This window comes from Aotus nancymaae, unplaced genomic scaffold, assembly GCF_030222135.1.
Source record: "Aotus nancymaae isolate 86718 unplaced genomic scaffold, 86718_ANA_hifiasm-v0.15.2.pri h1tg000079l, whole genome shotgun sequence".
In the NCBI taxonomy this organism is placed as follows: Eukaryota; Metazoa; Chordata; class Mammalia; order Primates; family Aotidae; genus Aotus; species Aotus nancymaae.
This window is the reverse complement of record NW_026988494.1, coordinates 15,296,036-15,323,195: the sequence shown is the minus strand read 5'-3', so window position 1 is coordinate 15,323,195 and position 27,160 is coordinate 15,296,036.

The following is a 27,160-nucleotide window of genomic DNA, read 5'->3' as shown; positions in this document are numbered from 1 at the left end:
GTGGTCCAATGGTCTCCTAAAGGCTCTCCCTCTTTTCACCCCAGCCGCAATTTTTGGCTGCTGAATTATACAGGAGCCAGAGTGATGCTTTTAAAACCTGTTTCAGATAGGATGACTTCTCTGTTCAAAACCTCGCAATGTGTTCCCATTTTAGGCATAGTAACAGTCAAGGTTCTTACAATAGTTCTCAAGGCCCTTGTGTCAGTCTATTCTCACATTGTTAATAAAGACATACTTGAGGCTGGGTAATTTATAGAGGAAAGAGGTTTAATTGACTCACAGTTCCACATGGTTGTGGAGGCCTCACAATCATGGTGGAAGGTAAATGAATAGCTAAGTCATGTCTTACGTGGGGGCAGGCAAGAGAGCATGTGCAGGGAAACTCCACTTCGTAAAGCCATCTGATCTCATGAGACTTATTCACTATCACAAGAACAGGACAAGAAATACCTGCTCCCTTGATTCAGTTACCTCTCGTCGGGTCCCTCCCATGACACGTGGGAATGATGGGAGCTAAAATTCAAGATGAGATTCGGGTGGGGACAGAGCCAACGCATATCAGCCCTACATTATCTGCTTTCTCTTCCCACGTGTTCCCCTTTTTGGTTTCATTTCTTATTCATCTAGCCATTTTCCCTTTATTTCAGCAATATCCTGGCCTTTTGCTTTAACTGTTTCCTCTGCCTGGAGCAGTCTTCCTTCAGTTTTCTACCTGACAAATTCCTCACCTCCTTCCAGTCTTTGCTCAATGCCATTTTTTTCACTGATACCTATGTTGATTTTCCTATCTAATGTTACATTTTGACTTCCTACCTCAGCACTCCTGATTCTCTCTTTATTCTATTTTATATTATTTTCTATATGCACATTCATTACTTTCTAACATACTAGATCATTTACTAATATATTACTTCCGTTGCACTTTAAATGTCTTCTACCTTTGGAACATAAGCTCCAGGCAGGCAGGGAACTTTGTTTTGATCATATGTGTAACTGAAGTATCTAGAAATGAAGCATCTGACACTGAATCAGTGATCAACACATTTTTTAATGAATAAATGGACATAAATGTAATTTTGTGTGCTGTTAAATGTTTTCAAAAATTATATCTAAGTTTAGATGGATACATTAAAAACATAGTAGAGAACTTGCACATAAATACCTTTTAGCACATTTGATTTTCTTTTGCAAATTCTAAGAGATATCATATCTCCCACCAAAGTGTTAAACTTTGGTTTTGGATGTGTGCTGCCATCTAATGAGGTAAATATAAATTACAGAAATTTATTTTTCTTCTGCTGTTTCTCTATCCTTGAAGAGAACATTAACTAGCAAATTCTGATCCAGATCTTTGAATGCATGCAAGTAGAAGCATGCAAACAGTTCTCTTGAAGTCTGAAAGCACCCAATGTACAAAGCCGATGCAGAGTAACAGATTATATCAATTACAAATGTATTATCTCTACTTCAAATAACATTTGCACAAGAAAATGAAACAAATCATTTTATGGGTCACACTTTTATTTACAAAATAAACCTCTAGTTTGACCTTGTACTGACCTGAAACAGGGGGAATTTCTTTACTGCAAAATGGAGCCCCCAGGGAAGATTTGCAGGAGATGTAAGAGAGTGAAAGTGCAGGACTTATTTTGTTCTCTACACCTGGGAATCTAAAGCTCACCTGGGGCTGGACTTTCAGAGGTAGTAGACCACAACAGATTTTATTCAGAAGCCAACTTTGCATGAAATATCTTGCAGGTTTATAGACGTGGTTAAGCTTTGAGAAGCTTGTGACAAAGGAAGCTTACTGGGGGGGCAGAGTCTATCTCATGACCTTGATTGAGGATGTAGCAACATTCTGGAACAGCTAAATGAAGACTCGCTCATAACATAAAATATCATATAATAATTTAGGCGAGTCACAGTGGCTCACTGGTAATCCTGGTACTTTGGAAGATCAAGAGAAGAGGATTGCTTGAGCCCAGGAGTTTGAGGTTGCAGTGAGTTATGATTGCTCCACTGCTCTCCAGCCTGAACAACAGAGCAAGACTCTGTCTCTAAAAAATTTTTAAAAATTAAGGAAATTATATTTTTCCTATGGATCTAATACCTATCACTTATTATAATATGAGAGTCTCTCATGAGCTAAAAAATTATCCACAGTGGCTATTTCATAGTCTGCCTTAATTCATTTTTCCTGGTGTTCTTTATGATTGCGAAAAAAAGAGTTTTCTCTACTTTTTGAATATTTTTAACTTAAACTGTGTATGTGTAGAATATATGTAATTTTGAATTAGGAATTGATATCTTAAAAAGTCATCTTTATTTATAAACTACAAAACCATGTCATTATTATTTACTATCATAATCCAAAATAATAATTTTAAGGCTTTTGGCTTGTTTCTTCTTCAATTAATTTAATAGAAAATGCTCTAACTTTTAGTGATTGAATGGTATCATATACAAAGTTAAAAATCAACATCCCAGCTAAAATTCTACACAAAACACAAATTGCTACTTAATTGTATTTTAATAAATCCATTCTCTTTCAGTTTTTTCTTTTTTATTCTTTTTTTTTTGGGGGGTTTTCTTCTTCTTTTTCTTTTTCCTTTTTTTGATACAGAGTCTCATTCTGTTGCCAAGGGTGGAGTGCAGTGGCACAATGATGGCTCACTGCAGCTTTGTCCTTCCTGGATCCAGGAGGACATTCCTGGATCCTCCCATCTCAGCCTCTTGAGTAGCTGGGACCACACGTGTGCACCACTACACATGGCTAATTTTTAAATTATTTGTAGAGACAGGGTTTCACTATCTTGCCCAGACTGGTTTCGAACTCCTGGGCTCAGGTGATCCTCCAACCTTTGCCTCCCAAAGCATTAGGATTACAGGTGGAAGCCACTATGCCCAGCCTCTTCCACTTATTTTTTTGATCAAGTATCTAAAAATAAATTTACTAAGAAAACATTGGTATATAATTCCAGATCATTGATACTTTGATTGGTGCCCCTGATAGTATGACAAACACTTAGGGAGCTTCTGGGTCAGTATTTAACTGACCTAAATTTTTACTCTCTGTTCCTCCTTCCTCTATAAATCATTTTGCCTACTTGAGTGGTTGAAAGCTCAATTCTATTCTTCCTGTCTTCTGTCTCATGGCAGAAGACTGCACTAGAGAATTACAATAATCTACAGTATTGTATGAGTGGCAGAAACACTGCTCTAAGTAACCCAAAAGGCTCTGCTTGTATAAACTGAGTTGTCTCTTATAATGCTGTTAGTCTTGACTTTGTTTCTAGAATGAAATATTAATTTATTTAAATTATTTTATAATATGAAAACAAAAAATAAAACCATTTTATATTTCTATTCTTAGAAGTAATAGAAATCTATTGATAGCTTTTTGGAAGTTCCTCAGTTGCCATTTATGTTGGAAAAATACGAGTCATGTATCATATTGTTCCCTTAATGTAATTAATACACAAGTCAAAGTGAAAAGCTGTTATAGATGCTGATTATCTTTCATGACCTTTTCACTTTTAGAAATTTTTGTCTTTTTCAAAGCATGTGAAATTTATCTTCAGATAGTCTATTTCTTTTTTCTGTTTCAATACTAGCATATATTTTAGAGCATATGATAACTTGAAACAAGCAGAAACTCACTGTAGATGTTGTCAGGCATCCTCTTCGCTGTTCAAATCTATTCATTCCTCCCCAAATTATTCATTTGGTTGGAGTGTTTAACCCTCCCAGATAGATGAGAAAAACCATCTCTTGTCAAGGACATGAGTGACTATGAATGCTTCTTGCAAACTCAAAAAAGGACTGAGTCAGAAGATAATTATATCTTTCTGATTTCAACGAATAATCATTGAGTATGTGCAACCCATTTCTGAACCAGAGCATGGAAAAAGAAGAGTTATAGAATTTGCTCATTCTTGTGGAGCTCAGGGTTGGTCTAATCCTTTTTGGTGAGATGTGGGTAAAAGGCTAAATTTCAGAGGCAGTCTAAAGTGAACAAATAACCCATATGTTTAATGAGGAAACAGAGTACAATTTAATTCATCACCAACAACTAGAATTAGCTCTAGGCAGTGCATAATCACCAACATGGAATAATGGCATTGGCCAGTTACCAAGAAATAGGGAAAATTTTGTTCTACACAATAGTCCTCCTCTTCAGCATAGTTCTATAAATGCTCATGTCTTGCAGCAAAATGCCCAATTCTCTTTAGTGTTTGACTTAAAATGTAATTTCCTTCTAAAACCTAATCTCCACCTCTCAGCATTTATCGGTATTGAGCGAAACAAGGATTTTCTGCATGTTCTTATTTGTGTGCGGCTATCTCACGTTAGACTGTAAATTCCACAGGGTTGAAACAAAGTCTCTTTTACTTGTTGCATCTTTATTGCCTATCACACGGTTCCTAGCTCATAATAAATATTCAGTAAATAATTGTCAAACAAATAAAACTGATGACATAGTTTTAATGTGTGCCAGAAAATGCTTTCAGTGTAACTAGACATGTCTGAATTCCAGTGATGAGCACAGCTTATGGTCAAATATCACCTCTTCCCCTGCTTCCATATACCCATGACAGAAAATAATACACATGTGAAGTAACAAGAGCTGGAACACATTAAAGGTGAAAAAATGGGGCAGGGGGAGCTTCTTTAATTATAACAATTTAGAACAAAAATAATTCCTACCATAAGAATGTTGCTAATCTGGCAGGAGGCAGCAGAACCAGCAAGGTGTCATGGAAAGTGTGATCACTGGTTAAGACTCAAGCTCCAGCTATTGCATTTAGTGAATACAATGACCTTGGACAAGTAACTTAGTTTCCATGAGTTTTAATTCCTTCATTCAATAGATGAAGGGGCTTGACTAGATGGTGAATAGTTTATTCCTATTTATCAATTCTTGTTATGCCATAGACTCTTGGATAAACATGGACACAGAGATTTGACTTTTCTTTAGCAAGAACAGAAGATAACTAGAGATGATGGCTGCCCTAGAGATCTTGACACCTGATAAAAAATATAAAGTCAGGAAACATGAGGACTTAGAAAATGTGGCACATATACACCATGGAATACTATGCAGCCATAAAAAACGATGAGTTCATGTCCTTTGTAGGGACATGGATAAACCTGGAAACCATCATTCTCAGCAAACTGACACAAGAACAGAAAATCAAACACCGTTGAACTCAGGTGGGTGTTGAACAATGAGAACACGTGGACACAGGGAGGGGAGCATCACACACTGGAGTCTGTAGGGGGGAAATAGGGGAGGGACAGTGGAGGGTGGGGAGTTGGGAAGGGATAACATGGGGAGAAATACCAGATATAGGTGATGGGGAGGGAGGCAGCAAACCACACTGCCATTTGTGTACCTATGCAACAATCTTACATGTTCTTCACATATACCCCAAAACCTAAAATACAATTATATATATATATATATAAAATGTATGACAAAAGCATATATAGCAGGAAAAATCTAGTATCCCAATCGAGCCACTAGGATAATTAGAATACTTCAGTTAGTAATACTGCCAGTGCACTGCTGGACTTTATACTCTGCTTTTCATTCTCTGAATAATCTTCAGCTAGCTATTTGTTTTCTTCCGTCACTCCCTAAATATGCAAGGTCTCAGGAGTAACAAATCAACCAGGCCCAAGTTCCTTGCTCTTGACCTGTCTCCCTGAAATCTCTGTCTCTCTTTCCCTTTCTACAGAGAGATCCAAGGCCTTGCATCCTTCCTGGGGTAGCTGATCGGTTTCTGGGTAGACAAAAATATCGAGCATTTATCATATCCCATTTGTGACAAAATAATAATCTAGTGGGTTATTTAAGCTTAGAATTCTGAGGTTGGTTAATGTAGGTCGATGGCATGGATCCAAGCTTAGAAAACACCTCTCAGGCAGAACTAGGGGGGAATGGTTTATGTGCCAGCCCTTGTTCCTGTGAATCCCAGCACTCCCACTGTTCCGAAAGCTGCTGCTCTGGGTTTTCCAGAGAGTCAGAGGAGGATGTGCTTTTCTGGCACTGCCAGCAGCAGCCCAGAGCCCGCGTTCTTGAGGAAGAACCATTTGTCATCTACTCCCGTGCTTATTCCAGTGTCTTACTGCTCTGAGCTTTAGAAAATTTACTTTTATTTGTTCTATTTTTTTAATTAATTAATTAATTAATTTGTTTTTGAGACAGAGCTTTGTACTGATGCCCACACTGGAGTGCAGTGCACTGTCATAGCTCACTGCAGCCTTGAACTCCTGGTCTCAAGTGATCCTCTCACTTCAGCCTCCTGAGTAGCTGGCACTGCAGGCATGTGCCACTGTGCTTGGCTATTAAAAATTTTTTTGGTAGAGATGGGTATTTTTGTGGAGATGAGGTCTTGCTATTTTACCCAGGCTGGTCTCAAACCCCTGGCTTCAAGCAATCCTCCTGCCTCAGACTCCCAAAGTGCTGGGATTACAGATGTAAGCCACCATGCCTGGCCCTGAAATTTTACTTCGTGCTATAATGTTAAAAATGCATTCCATTGGAATGTGTGCTTGTGACTACTCTTATGTTATCTGGTGGTCTCAGGGAACTCCTGGCCAGTAAGGGGGTTATGTCAAAGTTTCAGATTGACTTGATCTCAATGAAAGAAATAATCTGACATAATTTCAAGCATCCTTTTATATGTGACTAGGCCCACTCTACCCAGCCAACTTTCTTAGACCCGATCCCCAAAGTTTGAATTATATCTTGTAGTGTTTTATTTAAACTTTGTGATTACATACATATCTATATAGAGTTACTGTAAATTCTTTATGGACAATATCACCATAATAATTCACTTAACAAATAATTAGGTACATGCAGTGTTCCAGGCTCTGAGTATACAACTGATGAACAAAATTCAGTTTCTATTCTCAAATAGCATATAACCTTGTGATGCACACATGTATGTATAAAAATAATTATAGTGCAGTCTTATGAGGCATGGTATATACACTTAGATTCTGCCCTTCCTGTCACAGGAGCACAGTGGATGGGTACTCAGATCGTCAGTGAGTAAGAGGGAGAAAGTGTTATGGCTTTTTCAGAGAAGCTGACAATTAATCTGAAACCAAGAGGAAGGAAAATGATTTTCTAATAGGAAAGGCATGAAAATGATATTTTCGGTTATGAGACAATATATGAAAAGGAACAGAGACATGAGTGAGCATGGCATATTTGGCAAGTAGAAGGTAGTTTGGTTATGATTGGTTCATATTTAGTTTAGATTTTATCATTGGTGATGTATAATTTTTGGTATGAAATGGACATGATCAGATTTGAGCTTTAGGCAGATCACTTTGGTGGCAATCACTGTGGAAGATGAGGGGAAATGCGTAAAGGGAATTAATCTATAAATGGTCAGCTATACATGATTACTAATTTCAAATTAAATAAAAGGCTTATGTGTTTAGATAAAACCACAAGAGATGTACATTTCCTCAGTAGGGCTCTGTTTGCAAGCTTGAAGCATCTAGCATTGATAATATGTGAACACATATGCCACTGGGTGGAACATTTGTTGGTTTACACACATAAAGACAGTGTGGATCTCAGAGCCATCTGTCAGATGCTTGGCTAGATGGTGTTAGAAAATCAGCAAATCTTTGAGGTGGCTGAGGAGTAAGAAGCTGAAATAATATCTAGTGTTAGTCCCAAGAGGACGTAAAACTATTTGATTCTTTTGATTAATGGCCATTGTTTATTTACTTTTAAATCTTACTCATTGTTGAGCATGTGATCATAGACATGATGTAGGAAAAATGGGCAAATACTGCTTCTGGTTTCATTTTTTTCCTGCCTTCTCCCTTTTTGTTGTGTGTTTGTTATCTTCCAGGCTCTGAGCTGCATGCCAGGGTGTTCAGGAAGACGAAGTTATAGATCTGATCTCAAGGAACTCAATTTCTCTTAGAGGAAGCTGGCTGGACAAGAACTAATTATAATTTAAGTTAAATTAAATTACATTAAATACAATTTAATAAGTATTACAATAATGGCATAAGCCAAGATTTCAAAGAGCAGAGAAAAGAACAGTTCATTATTGCTGTCCAGCAGGACTGCAAGAGTTATCACAGAGAAGGTGACACCTGACCTGGGTGTTGAAGGATGGACAAGATTTTCCCTTGTTAGAAGATGTCAACAGGGAATTGCAGACTTCAGACAGACCATAGTTTCCTTGCTATTCAAAAGAGCCTCTCGAATCTGTGTTCAGTGATGCAAGAACATGAGGACATATGTTAATTCTAACGCAGGAAACTCATTAAATTCTAATATTGAATAAAAACTGGGACTTACATCTGGGTATGCTGCTGATATGGAGAAGAAAAGGACAAACTGTATGCTGATTGCTACTATTTGCCAGTTGCTTAATATAACTGATCTCAGTTAGTCCAAATAGTCAATTTAAGTAGGTATTAGTACCTATTCATTTCTAAAGATAAGAAAAATGTTCAAGGTCGCCCAGTAGTAGCAACCAGTATTTAGACTTGAATCTTTCTGACTACAACAAATAATGAAATTTTCATGTACACAGTTTTCTCTGTCTTGAGTATACATTCTATATATCTTCATGTGTTATAATACATGTATTATAAGCATATATAGTATAAATACACATGTAAATATACACATGTATATCTTGTTTGTGTCATTTACCATGGTATACATCTATGTTGTTGGAATATTTTTGTTCACTAACATAAGTGATTTGAAAATCAAATTTAGTATGCTTTTCAAGATAAATACATGATTGGAGAATGACTTTGGAAGCTTGTGTAGTGGACATTATAATGGACAATGTCTTATGTTTTATTTTTGTACAAAATATTAGTCAGACAGCCTGTACCTATGGCAAGACTCAGCCCATCTCTGTGCCTTTTTATTGAGAGACTTTCAACACATAGCTCACTTACTGTTTACAAACACTTACAAGTGTTAAAATCTTTCATGTCAACAGGTTGGGGATCTGGCTGTTGAGTCAATGGGGGCATTTTGTTGACTTCATAGGGTTTTCACAGAGGAGATCAAAGGGATGCATTATGTTTCAATACATAACTTTATAGGACAGATGGAATCCACCTTGAAAGACCCATGACACTTAAAGCCAGATTATCAAAAGTTTCAGACACTAAAACCTATTAGCTTGCTCCAGCCTGATCCTCACACTGTCAACCCTTTGTACCTTCATTTATAGGTAGTGGACAGTCCGATTTGAATTTTAACTCCTGCTAAAGTTCAGTCGTGGGTTAGCAGGGTGGCCACTGAAACATGGGTTGTTAAGATGATGCTCTGGTTTGGTATGAAGACTTGCTCTTTTAAATGGTGATATCACACAAATGACTAAGTCAATTTATTTGAATAAAAAATTACCTACTTGCAACTTTTGGGAAGAATTCCAGAGCTTAGAATAGTATTTGGCTAGGTGGTAACTTTGCAAATCTGTTCTATCTCTGATGAGAAAAGAGCATAAAAGAAAGTTGTTTCTTCTTTTATCTTCCAGAAACTCCAAAGGGATTCTGTTTCTTTCCACATCTAACACTTGAAATACACACAACCTTTGAGTTTTCCCCCCTCAAGCCTTGAAACAGATTGCAGCGTTACAAATGAGGGTGGTGTACTTGAGTATTCCTATTTTTTATCTGTGAAATAAATGATTTCTGTGCATACAAACTATTAAAGCTTAACAAAAATATAGTTTTGTAAAAACCAGTTAGCTATACCATATATATACTAATTGAAGACAATTGTTTTATAAATTAAGATACTTAAAAGACATCTTATTGGTTAATGATGTAGGAATTTAATCCAGTGTTTGAAAGTATTCTTAAGTGTAATTAAGTTCCAATTGCCTTAACATATACAAAGTCTTAGTACTATACTACTATACTGTTCTTTCAAGTGGTGCTGCAAAGTGGAAAATTTTGGTTTTTCTATAATGTGATACTTCAAGTTGTACAATTATTAGATTTTAAAATTTTTCTCACACTTTAAAATAAGTAGTTTGATTAAACATTTTCCCAAAAAGATAGTGTATTTGTTCATTTTGTCATGATTCATTTATTCATCAACTCGAGGTTTAAAAAAGGTAGGTTAAAACAATTATATATTATTTAAAAAATAGTCTGAATACATAAGGTATCAAATTAAGTATGCAAATGTGTAAGCTCTATAAATGATATGTCTTTGTCTTTCAAAAGTATTTTTTTCAGAAACATATATGCTGTATTTATGCTTCATAACTTTTCTAGTGATAAATAAAAATCGGTTACCACGTGATATTAGGCTCTGCGTCCTCACCCAGATCTCATCTTGATTGTAATCCCCACATGTTGAGGGAGGGAAGTCACTGGATGATGGCGTGGTTTCCCTTATGCTGGTTTGGTATGTGGACTTGCTTGTATGTGATAGGGAGTGAATTCCCACGAGATCTAATGGTTTTTTATAAATTGCAGCTTTTCCTGCATTCTCTCACAAGCTCCCTCACCTGCTACCACATAAGACGTGCCTGCTTCCCCTTACACCATGATAGTAAGTTTCCCGACGCCTCCCCAGCCTTGCAGAACTATGAGCCAATTAAACTTCTTTCCTTTATAAATTGCCCAGTCTTGGGCAGTTCTTTATAGCAGTGTGAGAATGAACTAATATACCCTATATGCTACAAAATTTCATAAGTTGAGTTTGCTTTAAATAATAACTTGTCTTCTTTTGGTATTTTTAGAAACCTACTTTCCTTTTTTTTTTTCTGGTTTGGTTAGGAGCAATTGTGAATTCCGGTTTTCTTTTTTTTAAAATTAATATGAAGTTTCCTTTCCAGCATGTTGCCAGATATATTCTATAATTAAATTTAAGCCTTGTAATATAGAGTAGATTTGTTTGCCTGTCCTTCTTAGTGCGTCTCTGAGGAGCACTCTCTTCCATTTCTGCCTTGTGGGGACCCATCAGGAGAAGAAGAGGTTAAAGGCATCCACCCATCAGCAGGTGTGTCTGGAGAAGTTTCTGTCTTCCTTTGTTGGAGGCCCTGAAAGTGCAGGTGTTGTACATCAGCATCATCATTCTGTTTGATAGTTAGGCTTTGCGTGTGTCAGGTGGGGACATTTACACTAAATCTGAAGGGAAAAACCTATCATAACTTTGTTGTCTAGGCTGAGAAGCATAAAACAGATTTCTTTTTTTTTTTTACTGGTTTAAAGCTGAAAAGATTGGTGTGGCTTTACCTGTCAAGCTTACAGGTAAGAGTCTTGTTTTAACTTGACCATAAAAACAGATACAGTTTATTCCTTATTTAAAAAATACATTAAACTGCTCTAAATAGAACAGTAGATACTTCCAGCATTTAGCCAAGAGTTCTTGGACACAGTGGAAGGCAAAGTGGACGGCTTGCTCTGGTTGCAAAATATACTGCTTTTAAGACATTTGTATTGGTTCAAATCCTTTGGGTTTTAGCTGTAATTGTACTTTGTTTTTTATCACAGTACCTGTCGCCTTAAATTAAGACGTATGTAGCACCAGGTCAGAGGCACTAAAAAAAAAATCTCCTTTTAAAACACAGAAATTATCTTTGGTATCTTTTGGCCGCCCTGGCTCGAATCCAGCTGTCACTTCTGCTCCATGATTCATTCTGATAATGTTAACCAGCTGTCGATTAAAATATCTATTATTGCTGGAGGTCACTGCAGGCTTCTTGGTTCCTTCTGAAATAGCCAAACTAATATAATATTGATTTGGTATTCTTTATCCCAAAATATGTTATTGCCATTTAAGAAATCCAGGTGAAAAGTATATCTATCAGGCTTTAATTACCTTCATGTCTGAGCATGACCCAAAAGGAAAAATAATTCTTTTGTTTGCATCTTAGGGAAAAGTATCAGAAAGCTTTCCAAGCCTCCATAGTGTCAACGTGACAACAGAGATTCTCCCAAACGTTTTCAATATTCCATGTTCCTTTTGAAAACAATCAGTTAACATATCTATTAGGTGGGGGAAGAGGCCATGTGGCTCAACAAATGCCAAGAATATGGAAAATTATACAGCGTTTGTCTCTCTAATTAAGTTGATCTCCTAAGTCACAGCAGTTGGTAGTAAGATGAAGAGATATTCAAGGCTTTTAAAATGTCCACACATTTTTAATGTTCAGTTTTGGTTATGATACAAATTAAATATTGTGCACTGTAATAAGAATGTTCATGTGAAGATTGAATAACAATAATAATGATAAAAGCGACTATTTATTTTGGGCCTAATTTGTGTGAATTAGCTCTGTTAATCTTCATTTTAAAGATTATACAAAGTATGAGAAAACTGAGAAGAGGAAAGCTTGTGACTTGAAATCACCAGCTAATAAGTGACTGCTAAAATTTTAATCTGGACTCATCAATGCTCAAATAGTTTCTTCTTCTTCTTCTTCTTTTTTTTTTTAATCGTGGCACATGCTTCCCAGTAAATGAAAAAAAAATTCTCTGTTGAAAGGAAAGAATTGTGTAATATGGTGTTAGAATTAATTGCATTTTTAGGTTAGACTATATTCATTAACAAAAATCTGCATTGGGTTGACTTTATGACCAGAAGATTTCTAGCACGTGCTTGCGTATACACACACACACGCGCGTGCACACACACACACACATATGGCATGAGTGCTTTAAAAGAATATGGTAAAACTAAGTCGATATTATAATGAATGCCTCCCACGTGTTTGGCATAGATCATATCATTAAATTATCAAAACCACCCCATGGAGTAGATACTGCTATTATGATTCCTATTTTACTCAGGTGAAGGCACTGAAGTCTGATAATTTAGCAAGCAGAAAAGTCAGGACTTGAACACAGCCCTTTGTTTTTCTAGGACGTAGGCTATATTGCCTGCTAGCCTTACTTTAAAGGTCAACTTTTTGCTGTACAGATTTGAATGTACAGGGTTCACAGGGTTTGAGGTTAAATTTATTCTGAACCCAGGATATAATTTAACAGTTGTACGTATTTGTTTAATTAAATCTAACAATTAGTTTGTGTGTGTGTGTGTGATTTGCCATGGTCTCCCAAAATTGTAAGAAGAAAAGCAGTTACTTAGGGGTTCTAGTGTCATTACTGAGGTTTTACTGCATTTTGAATCTCACCTCTGCAAACTTATATTGGTAAAAAGAATAGAGGTAGGAAGGATGGTTCTTCTTGCTTCAAATATTGCCTGTTTCACCTGAGCAGCCCCTTGCTCTGGAGTCAGCCAGCTCTGGAGAGAAATATTTGTAAAAGTTTAGTCATAGATGGGCAGAATGAGAAACTGATGTTGTTTATATTCTCTGTGGGAATATTACTGTGTGCTGAGCTTTCTTACATATTTTATGGTTATTTTATTTTCACCATCTTTCTAAGTATTTTGGCCCTTCTTTCTTAGAGTATGAGAAGATTATGGAGAAAATAGCTAATCACAGGTGGATTGAGGAGCTCAAATGTGTTCATAAATGCAGGGTGACTAGCTCTGTGTCTTGCTTACAACAGAGACTCCACAAATGTTTGGTTCCTACTTTTAATTAAATACAGAATTTCCTTTTAAAAAAAAAATTTTTTTTTTTTTTTTTTTTTGAGATGGATTCTTGCTCTGTTGCCAGGCTGGAGTGCAGTGGTGCGATCTTGGCTCACTGTAGCCTCCGCCTCCTGGGTTCAAGCGATTCTCCTGCCTTAGCCTCCCGAATAGTTGGGACTACAGGCGTGTGCCACCATGCCCAGCTAATTTTTGTATTTTTAGTAGAGATGAGGTTTCATTCTGTGGGCCAGGATGGTCTTGATCTGTTGACCTTGTGATCCACCCACCTTGGCCTCCCAAAGTGCTGGGATTACAGGTGTGAGCCACCACTCCTGACTTTTTTTTTTTTTTTTTGAGATAGGATCTCACTCTGTTGCCCAGGATGGAGTGCAGTGGTATGAACACAGCTCACTGCAGCCTCAATATCCCTGGCTCAAGCTATCCTCCCGCCTCACCTCCCCAGTAGCTGCGACTACAGGTTGTGCCACCAAGCCCAGGTAATTTTCCTGATTTTTGGTAAAAGTCAGGTTTTGCTATGTCAGATGGTCTTAAACGCCAGAGCTCAAGGGATCCTTGTGCCTTGGCATCTAAAATTGCTGAGATGACAGGCGTGAGCCACCACACCTGGCCAGGAGCTTACTATATTTACATCCAGACCAATTTTTCCACCTTCATTTTTATGTCCATCATAGTATGGTTATCTATTCTATGAGGCCAATTAACATAGATGTTACAAAAACATTAACTTGTCAAGATGACAGGTAACTTCTCTATCCAGGTCATTTTGTTAAGCAATTCTTTCTAACTTTAAAAGTTGTCTTTTGTTAACACAAATTATTAAAGCTATGTAGCCAGGTTTGATCTTTGTTATAGAGTTCATACACTCATATTAATAAATTTTAATTATATCATGAAAACAATACATTGCTAAGACTCTAATGCATTCTACTACTGTAATCATTAAATAGTCCAATGTGAGTGTGTTTATAAACATATATGCGTGTTTCCCCACTTGAAGCTGTAATATTTTTATATGATTAAAAAACTGTATGTTTTTCACATTCAGGTAAACTTGAAAAAATTATGTGCTCATAATTTTTTGGAAGTTAGTTGAATTTTGGGTTTTTGAGATAATTTCTTTTTCTATCCTATTCTTTACCGTTTCTCTTGGAAATATTATTATTTGTTCTTTTCTCAGTTGTCCCAGGACTTAAAGTAAAGGCAACACGTTAATACAAAGTATACATATTTTTTGTTAAATAAAATCAAATACATACATTACATAAAATCAAATACATTTTTTGATAAATAAAATCAAATACATCAAACACATATAAAACGTTACGTGTACATTTGTACATATAAGGTACAATGGAAACGCCTTCTTGTGTTATGTAACCAGTTTTTTTCTGTTATTGTTTTATTTCGTTTTTTTGTTTTTTGTTTTTTTTGATACAAGGTATCGCTCTGTGTCTAGGTTGGAGTGCAATGGGGCAATCACAGCTCACTGCAGCCTTGACCTCCCAGACTCAAGCGATCCTCCCACCTCTTTGTATGCCAGGCATAAAAACAGTTTGTATTAACTGAACATATTTAAATATGTAGGCATCTTCATGACTTCTACTAAGAAATAAAGTCTCTAATTTTTCTGGAAACTAATTGATGTTTGTATCAATCTGCCATCTTCCTACTGTTGAAAGGAAGATTTGGATGTAAGAGAAACTATCGTGTTTTGTTCTAAATCTGTAACAGGAAGAAAAATAGCACAAGCACAGTGATAGAAGGTAGCTGACACAATTTCACTGCAGAGAATGATAGGGATGGTGTCACACTTGAGAGCATATGGCCTGGCTAAAGGGGACATTGGATATGCAGGTCGAGTTGATTGTTACTATTTCTGACTCTTTTAGAAGCAAGAAATTCAAATTTTTATGTGAAATATTCCAATATTAAAAAATTCCCAGTGAATTAAGAATGTAAAAACACCATTCTTGCTAGAATGAGTCAAATAAAGCAAACTTACCCACAGGCCTCCAGTTTGTGGCAATTTGGCCTATTTTTCTTTTCACATGGTTTGCCCAAAGAAATGGATAGGTTGCCAGTCAGCCCAAGAAATACTATTTCCTTCCTCTCCAAATATTTCCCTCTCAGTTAGCATCATTCATGACATTATTGTTATTTGTTTCATAGAAACATTAGCATCCAAGGATCCGGGTTAGCTACTTTAAGGCTCTTTGTTTAGTCAAAAATTTTAGAACAAATTTAGTCTACTTTCTTCATTTTATAAATGAGAAGAGTAAGACACAGGAGCACTTATTCTTTTATGCCTCATTTTATAGTCTGACCTGGAACATTTCTTTCAGATTTTTTTTTACATAGTAAATTTCACTTTAGTTCACAAGTCTTGCATTACAATATTTTCAGAATGTGGTTTTTTAAAAAAATTATCTATTTTGTTTACTGGGGTTGCTGTTGTAAATATTGTCCGCTTTATCCTTTAATATCACATTGATGAGAAACCCCCCTGGAGAAACTACTATTGGATCTCTGGAAAGGAGAAGCATGGCTTCTCTGTGCAAGCAGGGTATTTAGTCTTACGATCGTTTGGCTTCTGTATCTGACAGTCTTTCCTCTGTGCTTTGCCCTCTGTTGCCCACTAGCAAAGTCAGAGTCAAATTAGCAACTGAAATTTAAAAACTGACTTTAAGGGCAGTGAGGCCTGCTTTTATTTGCTTGAACTTTCTGTTGATCTTTTCTACCTCTACACTTTCTCTAAATCTCTGATTATAAATATTTTTATTAGTTTGCGTTGTATGTATTTCTATATCTTACTGGAAATATTCTGCAGAATTCATGAAAAATATATGATTGTGTGGATACAGCAATACATATGCATTTATATTATATAAAGCACTTCTTTAAAATAGGTTGTATGCTATTATATTCTTCCTAGGTATCTGTTAATTTTAGTAATTATCATTTAAAAAATTAATAACAGGCCAGGAATGGTTGCTCACACCTGTAATCCCAGCAGTTTAGGAGGCCACAGAGGGTGGATCGCCTGAGATCAGGAGTTTGAGACCAGACTGGCCAACATGGTGAAATCCATCTCTACTAAAAATACAAAAATTAGCTGGGCGTGGCGGCACGTGCCTGTAATCCCAGCTACTCTGGAGGCTGAGGCAGGAGAATCTCTTAAATTTGGGAGTGAGCTGAGATTACGCATTGCACTCCAGCCTGGGTGACAGGAGTGAAACTCCATCTCAAAAAATAAAAGTTAATAATTCACAATAAACATGTAATTTATTTCCTAAGGCATTGTTTTTCTACTATGTTCACTGAACAAAGGGTGAGTGGTTTTTCAAGCAAGTTATCATTATTTAAGACCAGGATACCATTTTTTAGGGTAGCACATAAAAACTCTTATGGAAATGGATATCCACTTCATATACAGGTGTTTTAGAGTTTATCTGTCTTCTTTACCTAGGATTATAGAGTTCCTAAAGAAGGCATAAAGCTGCTTCAATATGCCTTATACATTATAAAACATTGTTTCTCACCCAGACACTTAAAAAAGCATTTAGTGATGGGAGTAGTTGGATGATTTTCATCCCATAAGGGAGAGTGCTATTGTTCTTATTTTCACTAGGAATTTAAGTAAATGGAAACATTGTTGAGAATCTGTAACTTTCTAGGTATGCTCTCCATAATCTTATTAATCTTTCAGTATTCTTAAAACAGGTTATTTACCTAGACTCTGACTTGCCTGAGGTCATGCAATGAGTGATTCCCCAAACTGGAGATCAAACTTCATTCATCTATGTTCCCCGCATTGTATGAGATTACTTTTCAGCAAGACTCATTTTAGGAATTTATCTGAATCTATTTTATGCTCATCTCCCATTAACTCAGCTGTGCAACATAGTGTTTTAATGCTCAGATGAAGAAAAGATTTGGTGGGTTTGTAGGGGTCTATGTACAGTTAGGTCCAGTGAAAATGTGATTAAAGACACTTATACATATTTGTCTCAATTGAACCCAGAAGACAAAATCGTTTAATTTAGAACAATTAGAGTAATTTAGGGTGCTATCTTCCTCATAAAGGTGTTTAATTCAAATCCAAGTGCCCCTGGTTTGGTTAAAAATTTTGAGTATAAAACATTTAAATTCCTTTTCAGTTAAATATAAAAGAGGGATTGCCTTTGCCTTAAATACAGTCTCAAGCTATGCCCTGACCTTTCTCCTAGGACCTATGACTTAATAATAGCATTAAACATTTATTACCTACTCTGTATTTGCATCTACAGGACTGCATCTCTTTACATACTTATGACAAATGATTCTATTAAAATAGCGATTATTTCTTATTGGCTTGTTTCTAAACAGCCACTGTCTAACTTAACAACTTAATATGATGCTTATATAATTTTAGAACAATAGATTTTTTTAAAATAGATTACTCAGTGACAAATGGCTGACCTAATGGCACAGGCAAATATAACTTTGCATTTAAATTCCTAAAAGATAGTAACTTTGCTGGCTACTCAATTTTTCCATTGTGTTTAATGCCATTGTAAATAATTTAAGTTTCCACTAAATAATTTATTTAACCCCAAAAGATTACTATAGGAAAAATAATCCCAATTGACATTTAACTTCTTCCTTTTGTTTGCATTGTGAAAATTTTCTACAATGAGCATGTGTTATTTACATGATCAAGGAGAAGTGATGACTATGTTGGCATTTTAAACGAAAATGAACCAGGGGGTCTATAAGCCACTTTTTTTGTGTGTGTATGGATTAAGTTGTAGATGAAATAATTCCTGGGAAGAAAGCCTTGTGTTTTATGGCTTTTTGCAGATTTTTTGGAAATCATTTACAAAAAAGCAGCATAAATACAGAATAAACATGTTGTATTAAGGGTTGATTTTATATTTCAAGATTTTTTTGTATTTTATCTTTATTGGGAGAATGAAGACCCCAATTCTGTTGTCAATATTATTTATGCTGTGTGTAGTAAAAAGATCTTAAGACTTTTCATGATTGCCCTTGGAAATTCTATAAATTTGGTTGAGACAAAGTGCAAGAATAACTTAGAAGGCTGTGAAACAAAATGTGAACTTAACCTAATGGTGTGTTTTTAACCTAAGGACTCAATATGAAATGTTGTATCAGATTGGAATGAAAAAAAATTCAGGCTTGTAACCATTGGGATTAATCTGAAGAAAAAAAACTATTTATTATCAATAAATTTTAAAAATATATTTTGGTACTCATTAGTTCACCTACAAAATAGATAGAAATGAATCTGTAGAAGAGAAACCCCTTTAAAACAAGTAGGGGCACACAGGGGTTTAAGATGATATCCCTAATGAAATACAGAGCTTCAGCACTGTGAGAAAATTAAGACTTGGGCCAAGAATCAAAGAGGAGCTGAATAGCCTTCAGAAGGCGTTTTTATAGTCTGGGATCAAGGAGGTTTCATCTGCTGAAGTGCCGAGGACTAGTAATGGTCTGGTAATCTATGAGGTGCTTTTATATTGTTTTCTTTGCAATTTTGGAGACTGTTAAAGCTCAGAGTAAGAGGTTGCAGGCTGGAAATCAGAGGTCCTCTAGATGCAAGGTGTTCCACCTTATTTCAGTGTCGTATGACGTTCGGGAGAACGTGGAATGCTTTTAGGGCTCCCTTAAAGGTTAAAGATGTTAAAACATTCTCAGCCACTTCAATCACATTCAACAGACCAAAAAAAAAAAAAAAAAAAAAAAAAAAAAAAGAATAGAAGAGGAGGATCTAAAGGCATAGCCAGCTATTCTGTTTTTCGAAATTGAGTAACAATCTGCATATATCTATATCTATATCTATGTATTTGGATACATGGCATTTGATTCTTCCACAGCAAAGTGCAGTGGCCAGTATAAATTGAGTATATATTTGCATGTCAATTAATTGGAATGTACACTTCAGAATCAAAATCAATGTTTTAAAACTGGAATTTGATCTTCTTAATTAAAAGAACAGTAAAGATGATTTGCTTCCATTTTGAATACAGTGGTGCCACATCTTATCAGAGGCTAATTTCTTAAGTTAGAGCATACAAGTATCGCACAGAGTCAAAATTATGTTGAAAATTACTTAGATCTCCCATGAGGTAGAGCATATGTGGTTTTATATAAACAGCCTTGTACAATAATTATATGTATATTAAATAATAATACATAAAAGTGAGTATGCAAAGCACAATTTTGTAGTATACAAAATTTTTTCAAATGCATTTTTATTTTATTTATTCATTTTTACAAAGCACATATTTGTACAAATTAAATATGCTGCTGATGAAACTGTATTCTGAAGAAAAAACAATTAAATATATGACAGAGTTAAAGAAAAAGTTCTTTGGTTTTCTAACATCAGTGTAGCAGGAATACCAAAAACATAAATGTTGCCTTGGCATATTTAATATATATTACCATTCTGTTGATTAGTTAAATCATAACCATTGGTCTCAGCATGGCTACCCTCAGGAAAGTGCTGAGTGCTTTAAAAAACTACCCCAAATGACTTTGAAAAGATGATTTCAGCAGTTAGATCCATAAAGTAAATAGAATACCCCTAATCCTATCATCTCCTCTCTGTTAAAAATTTAGAACACTGACCAAGACAAATATGGCAGTAAACAACTTACTAAGAATGTTTAAAATTCTAGTAAAAAGCAAAGCTGAAAAAATTGCTACACTCTTTTTACTTTCCATTTTTTTCATCTACTGTCTATAAAAATCTTCTGCCTTGAAAATGATCACCACTACCAGAAGAGTCATCGTTTTTAATAGTTAAATAGCAAAAAATAGGGTTTCCTCTTATTTTACTTTTAGAATGCCTAATGGTAAGAATAGAAATAGACTACATCTAAAAATATAGAAAACATTTTTTTAGTATTTTACATATACCCAAGGGTGTGTTACATCCTACTGCAGTCACCTGTTTTCCTCCATGGCTATTTGAAAAAATATGAATGATTTTAGCTATTAGCACAACAGCATTTGGACTTGGCGAGTTTTCTCTTTTAAATTAGGCTGAAGTGAAGGCAGCTATAGCCCTGGGTTTGAGTCTGGTTCCACTACATGATCAGTACAAAATGTGCACATCTCTCTGAAAAGTCATTGTCAGTATTAAATAAAATAACTTTGAAAGTTCTTTGGGTACCTTAAAGCACTTTATGTTTTGGAGGCACTATTGCATAATGCAGATTAAGGGCTTTACTCTTGGGCAGTTAAAACTTCAGCTCTTCAGCAAACTGTGTTGGCTTTCCCAACTTACCTAACCTCTTTAACTCCAGATGAAAAATGAACATCATAATAATATCTACCAAATGAAGATGTGCAGATGAAATGAAATAATGCATGTAAAGCTTATGGTCCAATGTCCAGCACATCATTTACTACAAAACTTAGTTCCTGAGGATCTTAAAGAATTATTCTTTAAAAACCAAACATTGAACACCTAACATGAGCTGGTTCAGTGTGTTCAGTGTTTGGTTTTTAATGCATCATTCTTTAAGATTTTTAGGAATGAAGAAAGTTTTATAGCAAATGCGCACATGCACACAAATATATTTTCTTATATAAATCTATATATTACAATAGTTTTGAATACTTTTAAAAATAAAATTTAACACAATCAAAACAATCAAATAATATATTGTTCATTAATTGTACTCTGTTTGCTTGAATTTTCTACTACCTGCTACATTTCCCAAAAACTCAATAACTGACTGAAAAGATCTTTCAAAAGAAAGATCATCAAATGACTTTTTCAGTCAAAAGTCATCTGATATCAACGCAACTCATAAAGCCAAGATGTTTTTCTGAGCGGACCTAGAACAGGCTTGCTTTGTTAATTGTGTGTGTGTGTGTGTGTGTAATGGAGCTGTGGATCTTAACTAACCAATCTTAAAGTGGGATGATTTCTAATAGTTCAAATCTTATTGAAGCCATTTGCTTAAATTAAATAGGTGATTTCTAACCATGGCCAACATAGCTTTGAATGCAGAGTACAGCCTCCTAATATTAATCTGAAGATTCACAAATTGCATCTCATTTGCTTGTATCTAAAAAAATAAGATTTTAAAATATGACTTGGTATTAAGACATGAAAACTGCATGAAATCTAAGCATATGATGTAATTCAAATATAATGTTACTTGTTGATAAGCCCAGTGGTTTCACGTGGATTCAAGAGTTTGGTTCAAATTAACCAACACTTAAAAAATAAAAATGAAAAAAGAGGAACATTTTGTAACCTCCTTATATATTTTACCACTTAATAGATATACACTACATACTTTTTATTTTATTTTATTTTTTATTTTCATTTTTTGAGACAGAGTCTTGCTCTGTCACCCAGGCTGGAGTGCAATGGTGTGATCTCAGCTCACTGCACCCTCCACCTTCTGGGTTTAAGTGATTCTCCTGAGTCAGCCTCCCAGGTAGCTGGAATTACAGGCACCCATCATCATGCGCAGCTCACAGTTGTATTTTTAGTAGAGACATGGTTTCACCATGTTGGCCAGGCTGGTCTTAAACTCCTGACATCAGGTGATCTGCCCACTTCGACCTCCCAAAGTGCTGGGATTACAGGCATGAGCCAACGTGCCCAGACAATACTATACACTTTAAAATTCAAGAAAGTGTTGTTATATACTGTAATTTATAAGAATGTATAGCTTTCACCCTATGAGGACAAATGGCCCAGACAGCCTCCACACCCTACCTACTCGGTGACTGTCTTACAAATGTGGTTGAATTGGTGTCCTTGGGGCCTTCAAGCAGGCCAGTTCCTTCCCTGGGAGAATGGCTTGCAAAGGACCAGTCTTGGATAAGTTAACGATGATCTTTCAGTAATCACATCAGCATCTTCCAACACTTCCCAATTAAATTGATTTTCAGATTACTTTTACATTTCCATAAATAGAGAATTACTCTTAACAACAGTGCTACTTGTAATGGTGCTGAACTTCTCAGCAGTTACTGAACTTATGGGCAATTAAATTATTTTGTAGTTATTTTAATTCTTTATACAACTATTCAAGATTCAACATCTCTGTTCTATACTGGGTAACAAAAGCTATATATTGGAAGGCTATGTTTGATTAAATCAAACCCAATCCTTCAGGTTGGCAAAGAGGCAGCATTTTATAATACAGTTGAGCATAGTTCTGTTGTCAGGGTGCCTGGGTTTTTTTATTAAGTAATCTCTGACTATCTTTATTTTCTCACATGAAAAATGTAATCAGTGATAGTAATTATAATTACTGAATGAGTTAATGTGTGTTTAGAATGGTACCTGACACATAGCAAGTACTTTCCCAATGTCGTTTGTTTTTTATTAATAAAATGAAAGTTGCTATGCATACCAGGGGTATATAGTGAGTTTTAACAAACTCATTTTATTTGCTCAAGGTGAATTTCCATAAGGATTCAATAAAGATATTCTATATCCTAAGCATCTTCCCACCTCAGATGTCCCCCTTAGGCACCTAGTTTCTTCCCTTTTCTCAGACTTAAAGTGGTCTGTTGGTTATAGATGTCTCAGTGGTCGTAGGGGTGTTTCTGCCTGTGGTGGTCTTGGGGGTGTAGATAACATTGGGCATTTGCACAGAGGGGAGCCAGAACCACCAGCAGGTGTTCATCTCCTCTATCTAAATTCAGGCATGGTTTAGCTGGGAGATCAGACAGGGCCAGGCTAGGCCTGCTGGTCGCCAGAGATCCCTGGTGACCTTGGTGTAGAGCATGGATAGTGTGTGTGATGGTGATGGTCCCTGCTGGCTTGGGCAATGATACTTGGAGCCATGCTGCTAGATTAAGCATTAATATGGTGGGGGGCAGAGTATTGGTGTGGGCTACTCATAGAACTAGGGACAGTGGCTATTTCCTAATTAGTATGAAAATACTTTCAATGTTTTAATGATAAATAACAATTTACCAATATATAATGATATTGGTTGAATGTTTTCTCTGATTATAGAAAGAGATGAAATAAGCTGATAAAATGTTGTGATTCAAGACATTTCTCAAAAGAAGATATATAAATGGCCCACAACATATGAAAAAATGTTCAGCATCACTAATCAGGGAAATGAAAATTAAAATCACAATGCGATACCATCTTACCCAACCAGGATGGCCATTATTAAGGAGTCAAAGAACAACACATATTGGTGTGGATGTGGTGAAAAGCTGGGAATGTAAATTAGTACAACCTCTAGGGAAAACAATATGAAGATTTCTCAAAGAACTAAAAGTAGATCTACCATTTGATTCAGCAATCCCACTACTGAGTATTTAACTAAAGGAAAAGAAGTCACTATATCTGAAAGACACCTGCATGCATATGTTTATCACAGCACAATTCACAATTGTGAAGATATGGAATCAACCTAGGTACCCACCAAACAGAGTGGATAAAGAAAATGTGATATATATATGTATATGTGTACACACACACACACACACACACACACACACACACCCTGTGGAATATTACTTAGCCATAAAAATAATGAAATAATGTCTTTTGCAACAACTTGGATGAAACTGGAGGCCATTATTCTAAGTGAAGTAACTCAGAAATTGAAACCTAAATACTGCAAGTTCTCACTTATAAGTGGGAGCTAAGCTATCAGTATGCAAAGTTATACAGAGTGGCATAATGGGCATGAAGACTCAGAAGAGGGTGGTGGGAGGAGAGTGAGGGATACAAAACCACCTGTTGGGTACAATGTACACTACTTGGGTGAGGAGTGCTCTAAAATCCTAGACTTCACCACTGTTCAAGTTATCCATGTAACCAAAAATCACTGGTACTCCTAACGCTATTGAAATTTAAAAAAACAAGCAAATAAAACAAGTTAAGATTCAGTGATCCCACCTCTGTGTTTTAGATAATATGAAAGACTTTAGAGCAACTTTCTAGGAATGAGTTAAGCTTATGAAGAGACTTGATTATTAGTATCAGTGTTTATTTGTTTATTCAGCAATTTTTACTAAGGGCCCCCCATTTACAATATGTCTGCCAACTGCTATGATAAAGACGTAGAAGTTAAGGCATGGCTCTCTCAATTCCCAAGAAGCTAAAGTCATCTTTTAGCTGACGACACAGGAGGTTAAATGGGACATAATTAAGATTCTATTATCTTCTTCATCTAAATTATTGAGTCAAATTTACACAAACACAAGTAATTATTACTTATTTTAGCAGGCGCATAGACAATGCTGTCACTTTGTTCTTTGGCCTATTTGTGGGGACTGGGGCCCAAGTTCTAGGATAAGGGGACTATAATATAAAAGTTAAAAGTTAAAAGCATCTATATCCAAGGAATGTCAGTATGTTGAAGAGATATTTGCATTCCCATGTTTGTTGCAGCGTTATTTACAGTAGCCAAGATATGGACTCAACCTCAGTGTCCATGAATGGATAAATGGAAGAAGAAAATGTGACACCCTCCCCATAGAATATTATTCACCCTTAAAAAAGAAAGAAATCCTCTTATTTGTGACAACATGGACAAACTTGGAGGACATCATATTAGGTGAAATCAGCCAGGCACTGGAAGACAAACGTCACTTGATCTCGCTTACATGTGGAATCTAAAAAAGTTATATTCATAAAAATGGAGTGTAAAATGGTAGTCACCAGAGGCTGTGGGAATTGGGGAGATGTTGATCAAAGGGCACAAAATTTCAGTTACATAGGAAGAATAAGTTAAAGAGTTCCACTGTACATCATGGTGACTGTAGTTAATAATGTATATTGAGAATTGCTGAGAGAGTATATTTTAAGTGTTCTTACCACAAAAATAAGTATGTGAGGTAATGCATGTATTAAAAAGCTTGACTTTGTGCAATTTGTAAATATAGCAAAACATCATGTTGTATACCATAAATATATGCAATTTGTATTTGTCAATTAAAAATAATTTGAAAAACCCTAACAAGCTAAAATATCCACAGAACTTTGTAACACAATTCAGCACCATAAAATTTAATAGCCTTGACGCTAGTGGCTTTGGCAAGAATAGGATAGAAACGTCAGTACCTATTCATAATAGCACCAGTTGTTTGTCATTGGGCACATTTCTGGCATCCCTCAGTAGGTTAGGCAACAGACATCCTTATAGGGATCTAGTATAAAGCAGGAGAGATGCCAGATATTACATGAGAGTGGAGGAGGTTTTTAAATGAACACATGTGAGACATCCCAAAGTACTTGCAGAAATAGCTAAGAGGGAATTTTAGCCAGGACTAGAATTTGGTAAGGAAAAAGCCAGTAAAATATCATTAAATGGATCTAAAATTAGTTTACATATAGCTGAATAGAGGATAAGTGAAATGGAAGATAGTTCAATGCAAAATATCCAGATTAATCATATTTATTTTTTGTATTTGTTTAGTATACTTTAAGTTCTGGGGTACATGTGCAGATCGTGCAGGTTTGTTACATAGGTATACATGTGCCATGGTGGTTGGTTTGCTGCATCCATCGCCTCATCATCTACATTAAGTATTTCTCCTAAGGCTATCCCTCCCCTAGCCCCCACCCCGCTGCTAACCCTCCCTTAGCCCCCCGCCCCCATCCCTGATAGGCCCTGGTGTGTGATGTTCCTGTCCCTGTGTCCATGTGTTCTCATTGTTCAACACGCACTTATGGGTGAGAACATGCAGTGCTGGTTTTCTGTTCTTGTGTCGGCTGCTAAGAATGATGGTTTCCAGCTTCATCCATGTCCCTGCAAAGGGCATGAACTCATACTTTTTTATGGCTGCATAGCATTCCATGTTGTGTATGTGCCACATTTTCTTTATCCAGTCTATCATTGATGGGCATTTGGGTTGGTTCCAAGTCTTTGCTATTGTGAACAGTGCTGCAATAAACATAGGTGTGCATGTGTCTTTATAATAGAATGATTTATAATCCTTCGGGCATATACCCAGAATTGGGATTGCTGGGTCAAATGGTATTTCGAGTCTTAGATCCTTGAGGAATCACCACACTGTCTTCCACAATGGTTGAACTAATTTATATTCCCACCAACGGTATAAAAGCGTTCCTATTTCTCCACATCCTCTCCAGCATCTGTTGTCTCCTTATTTTTTAATGATTGCCAGTTGGTACCTCATTGTGGTTTTTGAATTGCATTTCTCTAATGACCAGTGATGATGAGCTTGTTTTCATAAGTTTGTTGGCTGCATAAATGGCTTCTTTTGAGAAGTGTCTGTTCATATCCGTCGCCTATTTTTTGATGGGGTTGTTGTTTTCTTGTAAATTTGTTTAAGTTCTTTGTAGATTCTGGATATTAGCCCTTTGTCAGATGGGTGGATTGCAAAAATTTTTTTCCCATAGAATGGATAATCTTACAAAACCAGGTTTAGAAAAAGGACAATGTAGATTAGAGTATATACTATAGAATTTTAGTTATATAAAATAAAAAATATGCAAAAATAATATATAGCTTTAGAATTTAGGACAGTGGTAAACTTTGGGAAGGAGGGCTGGGTAATAACTTGAAATTCATCTTCTACAACAGTGGTTTTCAATCTTAAAAA